Raw genomic sequence first — 7,676 nt, 5'->3', positions numbered from 1 at the left:
CCACAGCCCAGGACTGCTTGCCCTCCTGTCAGCTCGAGCCTCGGAGCTGTGTCCACCCGCCCCCCTCACCATCCTTCCACTGGGACCCTGGGTGCACATAGCTCAAGCAGAGGGCAGCGTCACCCTGGGGTGTCCCTGGTGGGCCCTGATGGAAGCACACGCCTCCCTGGTACAGGATCTGTACTCTTCTCCCTTCTCCTAGCCTCCTTTCCTAGTATCTGCAGCACGTGGTTCCTGGGGAGCGCCATCTGCATTACTCTTGCTATTTCAGTCATTTGGGACGGGGGTTTAGTGTGAGCAGCGGAGTCTGGTGGTCAGTCTGTTTGGGGCTGTGGGGACCATAGCGGTGGGAGGCGGTGCCTGAGTGTGGGGAGAGGTGGGAGGAGGAGGCAGGATGGAGGGCGGCGGGACACAGAGGTCCCAAAGGCTTTCCCATCTCCTGGCAGCACTCTTGCAGGCTTCTCTCCACTGTAGGGTGTTGTGCATGTAGGTCAGACAAGTGGTGACCATGACAGTTATATTTCGGTGCTCACTTGATGGGCAGCCCAGCAGGTGTCCCCCACGTCCATTGGAGCCCAGGGTGGAGACTTCACTTTGTCTCCTGACAGAGATGCCCATTCGAGCTTGCTGTAGCGACAACCTGGGTCCCCAAGTGAGCTACCTACTGACCCCCTTTGCCACAGGGAAAGCAGCCTTAGGGTCAAAGAGTCGCCTCATCTGGAAGGATGGAAGTGCCCAGCGCACTGCAGCCTTCTGTGGCATGCAGCTGCCCCATTCATTTGACTCCCACATGGACAATTCGACTCCCCTTCCCCCTAGTCCACTGGTGAGAGCTGGTCACTGCCAGGGGACTGGGCGGGTGCCTCCCACACTAGAGAAGGCCCACCTCGGGCAGTCTGCACCAAGAGGATTTTATCCTGAAGGATCTCCAGTGAAGCCCTCATGGAATGGCTTGGTACTGCAGAGCCTATATGTGCCTGGGACAAAAGCTGACCTCACAGGAATGTTCGAGGTGCTAGACCAGCCAGTGCTTGACTTGAAGGATTTCCTGCTTCCCAGAGCTGAAGAGTGTTATTTAATCCAGCATCAGATGCAGGTGTTCAGTGGTTTTATTTATTTATTTATTTATTTGAGTCAGAGTCTTAGTCACCCAGGCTGGAGTGCAATGGCACACTCATGACTACTGCAGCCTCGACCTGCTGGATTCAGGAGATCTTTCCACCTTAGCCTTCCAAGTAGCTGGAACCATAGGCATGAGCCACCACACCTGGCTAATTTTTTGATTTATTATAGAGACAAGGTCTCGCCATGTTGCTCAGGCTGGTCTCAAACCATGGGCTCAGGCAATGCTCTTGCCTCTGCCTCACAAGGTGCTGGGATTACAGGCTTGAGCCACTGTGCCTGGCCTGTTCAGTAGTTTTAAACCTTGAATACTAAGTGACAATTCGTAACTACGGGTAAATCACTACCAGCCAGTGCAGTATTCTTAAGCACTTCACGAAGTCTAGATCTCCAAGCTCACATATAGTGGCACTTAGTAGATAAAATGATTTTTTTTTTTTTTTTTTTGAGAGAAGGTATTATCCACGGGGCTGCAGGGCCACAGGGCCTGGAGGCATCTCAGTCAGGGAACTTTTTCCAGAAGGGCGTGGACCACACCTTCCCTCTGGTGAGTAGGGTCCCCATCCCAACCCTAGAACCTACAGGTTCTTGGTGATTCCACTGGAATTGGCTAACATTCTTGCTCTGTCTGCTGCTTTATAACTCTTGTAATGGCCGGGCTCGGTGGCTCAGCCTGTAATCCCGTGCCTTTGGGAAGCTGAGGTGAGTGGATTGCCTGAGCCCACGGGTTCAAGACCTGCCTGGGCAGCGTGACCTCATCTCTACAATTAAAAAAAAAAAAAAATCAGCCGGGCGTGGTGGCGCATGCCTGTAATTCCAGCTACTTGGAAGGCTGAGGCAGAAAGATCGCCGGAGCCCAGCAGGTCGAGGCTGCGGTGGCCAGGAGCAGCCACTGCACTCCAGTCTGGGTGATAGAGTGAGACTCCAACTCAAAAAAAAAAAAAAAACACAACTCTTGTAACAGTCTCCACCACTCACCTCTTTTCAGAGACTTGCTCTTAAACTTCTGGCATCCTGTGTGCATTTGTTCATATCTTACTCTACACAGGAACCACAGCTGGCCAGGTTAAGTCCATGAGTCTGAATCCAAGGGTGAAGATCGGGCATGTTCTATTGCCTGGTGGTTTCTACCTCCTTGTCTCTGATGAGAGCATCGCTATCTCCCAGCATTACATTTTGGCAAAACCCCACCAAAGGGCTGGCTCCTGTTGCACAGATGACCTCAGAGGCACAGGTGTTGGAGAGCATGGGGAGAGGCTGCCCCTCATCAGGGCCCAGTGCCAGCTAGGGCTCCAGCAGAGAGAAGGACACCAGTTACTTGGACAGAGAGACTCTAATATAAACAGTTGCTTATTGGCTGGTGCTGTGGCTCATACCTGTAATCCCAGCACTTTGGGAGGACAAGGCAGGAGAATTGCTTGACGCCAGGAGTTTGAGACCAGCCTGGGCAATATAGCGAGAACCATCTCTGCAAAAAAGTAAAAAATTAGCCAGGTGTGGTGGCTCACGCCTGTAGTCCAAGTTACTTTGGAAGCTGGAAGATCGCTTGAGGCCAGAAGTTTGAGACCAGCCTAGCAAGACCCCATCTCTACAAAACAAGAGCTGAGTGTGGTGGCTCATGCTTGTAACCCCAGCACTTTGGGAGGGCAAGGTGAGAGGATCACTTGAGCCCAGAAGTTTGAGACCAGCCTGGGTAACATAGTGAGACTCTGTCATGTTAAAAAATAAAAATAAAAAATAAATTTAAGAAGACTCACTAAAGGGTTTAAGAAGGTATAAAGGGTTGCTCACTAAAGGGTTTAAGAAGGTATAAAGGGTGACTGAAAGGTAGAAGTTAGCAGAGGGCATGCCTCCGGCTACTGTGAAACCCAGAAACAGGTAGGCCCTGCTGAAACTCAGAGCTGGGAGGAGATTGGCCCCCTGCACCTGGGCTGAGGCGAGGGTGGTGCTGAACACTGTCCGTGTGATAAGACTGGTCTGTGAGTGATGGAGGAGTCATGTGCTTGGATCCAGCTGCTGCCATATTCCTTCTCTCCTCCTTCCCTGTTGGTAGTGCCTGGCAGGGAACTGGGTTTACAGACAGGTGGGCTTGCAGTGGGAGGCAAGAGCTACTTGACTGTGCAGCTCCAGACACTTGGTCCTCGAGTGGCGGTATGGAAGGGTTGTGTGGATGGTCCCAGGGTGACACTGAGAATGTTCAGTTTGTCCATACAGGTCCTTGTGCCCATCCAAGGCTGCGGGCCCCAGCCTGACCCTGTGGGCAGGGTGGCTGTGGAGGGCAGTCGGGGTTCCTCTTCTGCTGCAGCCTTCGGACCCTGGGACAGGGTTGCTCAACAGTGGGTGTGGGACCTTGGTGGGGGCTGCTGGTGGCCTTTGCCCTGAGCCCTCCTCTCCTTCAGGACAGTCCAGGCCACCAAACGACCCAGCTCTGAATTCCCCCTCCACACGGTTCCCTCAGGTACTGCCTGAAGGTCCTCAACCAAAACCAACTCCAACTGGGTTCTGGAGTCTTCGTGACTCCTCCTTCCCATTTGCAAACCCCGTCATTGGCCTCTACAGTGGCAGAGTGCTGCCGCTTCCCCTGCCTGCACCCCTGCCCTGTAGCCTCCTCTCCACCCGGCAGCCTCATGGAGGAGCCCTTTAAACTGATGATCCAACTGTGGGTCCCCTTTGATGTTCATGGCTCCTACTGCACTTGGAATAAGACCTAGCTCCTGGGATGACCAGGAAGGCCCCATGGGCCTTCTCAACCTCCATGTCCCCTGTCCTGCACAGCATGCAAGCTCCCTCTGTGCCTGGAGCATGCCAGCCTCACCCCCAAAGCACCTGCAGCCTCTGCCCCTGACAGCTCCCACCCTCCACCCAGCCTGGGTACATCCCAGGTGCCCACCCTAAGAGTCCTCCTGTTCTCCTGCCATGTGGATGTCAGACTTTACCCTAAGAAAAAGGCAGAGTCAGCAGGCTGTCACTTGTCCCCTGCCTACCCACTATCTGTAAGGCTGCAGGCATCAGCTTCTGAGCCCTGGAGCCACCTAAGCCATCCTTGTCTTGGTATCTGTGGTTCTGGGAGCTTCTAGAAGGAAAAGTAGATGATGCCCTCCTCCATGGGGTCAGCCCTCTGTGAGTCCTCATCTCCTTATAAGGACACCAGTTAGATTGGATTAGAGACTCTGTTAACTTCATCACCTTCTTAAAGACCTTCATCTCCAAATACAGCCCCATCCTGAGGTCCTGGGAACCTGAGGAGACAATTCAGCTCGGAACGTGGGGATTCCACATTGTGCAAGCCTCAGATGATGTGCTAACCCTGCAGCTCTCTGAGGGATGTGCCCATGTTTCTGGTTTGATATCTCCTGACAGCAGGGTGGGGTCAGGGGTGCAGCTCCACGGGGTCTCCCTTAGCCCTTCTTACAGCAAGAGCCTTCCCTGTGGGGGCCGGTGAATGAGTGCAGAGATTTTGCCAGCTGCTAGGAGTGGATGTCCCTGATAGGACCACATAAGACAGACTCGGGGCAGCAACTGTTCCCATCTGATCTCCAGAAGCGCCCCTCTGACCAGGACCTCAGAACCAGCACCTACCAATCCCAGAAGGCCTGGGTAGTGCCTTTCCCCAGGACACAGTGGCCCTTGAACATGGCCACAGGCCCCTCTGAGGATGGCATGGGAGCCATTTATGGTCTACACCTGTAGTTGGGTACCCCCCTCCAACCAGGGCCCGATCACCTGGGAAAGGCAGTCTGGAGTCCCCTTTGTGGAGACACAAGTTGGGTTTTGCCTTCAGACCTAGAACTTCTTTCCTGTCTATGTCGGGCAGCAGCACGCTGCTGTGCCTCTGTCTGATGTCTAGGAACCTTGTTATCCATCAGCCATTACTGAGCCATGGCTCAGGTCTGCTTTCTTCTCCTTCCCGGTGGCTTGGGATACTATTCACTCCCTCTTTGTCCCTGGTGTTGAGGCTGATGCCCAGCACACACCACTCCAGGCTCTAGCCATCCCCTATGAGGAAAGGTGACCTCTCTGAAGTCAGGTGACCCAGTTCCACCACCACATCTCTGGCCTCGAAAGCATCACCCGAGGCCTCTTGCGGGTTTCTTTGCCTTTTTTTTTTTTTTAAAGATTATTTATTTATTTATTTATTTATTTATTTAGTAGCGACAAGGTCTTGCTATGTTGCCCAGAATAGTCTTGAACTCCTGGGCTCAAGCAGTCCTCCCACCTTGGCCTCCTAAAGTGCTTGGATTACAGGCATGAGCCACTGTGCCCAGCCCATACTCATTTTAACAACCAGATCTCCCAGGAACTAACAGCAAGAGCTCACGAACTCCTGGGAGAATGGAAGGAAACCACCCATGTGGGCTTCACACCCACAGCCCAAACACCTCCTACCAGACTCCACCCTCCCCACTGGGGATCACATTAACATGAGATTTAGAGGGGACAAATGAACCGTGTCCAAACCATAGTAGTTGGCCCCACCCAGAGCTGGACAAGCATGCAGAACATGGCTCCCTGCCCAAGCCTACTGAGTCAGAAGCTGTGTTTCAACCTGACTCCCTGATTGCAGATGAGAAATCTGCAACCACTCACTTTGTTTTCCCGTTTGTAGCGTGTTTTCTCCACCAGCAGATTTCAAGACCTTTTTCTTTATCTTTGGTTTTCAGCAGTTTGATTGTGGTTTTATTTGAATTTATCTTATTTGGGGTTTGTTGAGTTTCTTGATTCTGTGAATTTATCTCTTTTCACCAAATTTGTGGTTTTTTTAGACTTTATTTCTTCAAACATTTTTATTATCTTCATCAGGTTTTCTGGAACTTCAACAACATGGATATTAGACCTTTCGTTCTTTTCCCCACAGGTCCTTAAGGCTCGGTTTAGTTTTGTTTTCATATTTTCTTTGGGCTGGGCATAGTGGCTCATGCCTGTAATCTCAGCACTTTGGAAGACCAAGGTGGGAGGATCACTTGAGGCCAAGAGTTGGAGGCTATTACCTTTTTTGACTCTTTAATGGTTGCTTTTTGTATACTGCCCAGAGCTTTTAGATGTCACTAGTAGAAATGGTAGGCTGCAGCCTGTCCAGCATCTCTTCTGCATTTGTGAAAGATGTTTTGCTGAGTATATGAGGGAGGACCAAAAAAGTCCCAGAATTATCTTTTAGAGGGCAGGCCCCTTGTAGTACAGGCTTCCCCCACTAGGTAAATATTCTAAGAACCCATCGGCATCAGTGTACCAGCTAGCATTGTGAGAGGCTGCATTCAGCTTCGGTGAATTTTATTAGGAGATTCTTTTTTTTTTTTTTTTGAGTCGCCTCATTCTATCACCCAGGCTGGAATCCAGTGACACGTTCACAGCTACCTCAGCCTCAAGCTGCTGGGCTCAGGTGATCCTTCAACCTCAGTCTTCCAGGTAGCTGGAACTACCAGCATGCACCACCACGCCTGGTTAATTTTTTGATGAATGAAAAAAGTCTTCAAAGAGAAACATTTTGCTTATGTGGAAGAGGTGAAACAAAAAATGGGAGAAGCACTAAAAGGCATCAAAATCAATGTATTCAAAAACTGTTCTGAGCAGTGGAAAAAAAACCTTCAAAATGTGCATTGCATCAAAGAGTACTTTGCTGTGTTTTTTATTTCATTTTATATTTTATTTTAAAGATGTGGAGTACAATTCAGGACTAGATATGAAAATGGACACCGTACAGGTAAAATTTGGGCCTTCCTTTGGTCTCTACTTTGCGCAGTTTGAGATCAGGACCCTTATTGATATTGTGTCCCCACCCCCACCCCGGCAGTCTCCCGCTACTGCCAATCCCTTTCTTACACTATTATGGTAAGTGTTCAGGGTCTGCTTATGAGTAAGAATATGTGGTACTCTGTTCTTTGTTTCTGTGATAGATCACTGAGTATTATAGACTCTAAATCCATCCAAGTTGCTGCGAAGTTCATATGTTTGTCCTTCTTTATGGCTATGTAATATTCTATCGTGTATATGTACAATTTTTTTAATCCAGTCTAGTGTCGATGGGCAGCACAGTTGGTTCCATGTTTTTACTATTGTGAAAAGTGCTGCAGTAAGCATGCGTGTGTAGGTGTGTTTTTCGTAGAATGCTTTGAGTTCCTCTGGGTATATTCTCAATAGGGGGATTGCTGGGTCATATGGAAGGTCAATTTCTAGTTCTTTCAGAAATTGCCACACTGTCTTCCAAAGAGGTTGTACTAGTTTCCATTCCCACCAGCAATGTAGAAGCATTCCTTTTCTCCGCATCCTCGCCAGCATCTGTTGTTGTTTTATTAATGATGGCCATTCTTACTGGGGTTAGGTGGTATCTCAGTGTGGCTTTGATTTGCATTTCTCTGATGATTAGTGAGGCTGAGCACTCTTTCATGTGTCTATGGGCGGCCCGTATCTCTTCTTTTTGAGAAGTGTCTATTCATGTCTGTTGCCCACTTTTTAATGGGGTTGTTTGTTTTTTTCCTTTTAGCACATTTGAGTTCCTTGTAGATCCTAGATGTTAGGCCTTTGTCAGATATGCAATTGGCAAATATTTTTTCCCATTC

The sequence above is a fragment of the Carlito syrichta genome, unplaced genomic scaffold (genome assembly GCF_000164805.1).
Source record: "Carlito syrichta isolate Samal-C Ts95f unplaced genomic scaffold, Tarsius_syrichta-2.0.1 Scaffold305319, whole genome shotgun sequence".
Lineage (NCBI taxonomy): Eukaryota > Metazoa > Chordata > Mammalia > Primates > Tarsiidae > Carlito > Carlito syrichta.
This window is presented reverse-complemented; position numbering follows the sequence as displayed.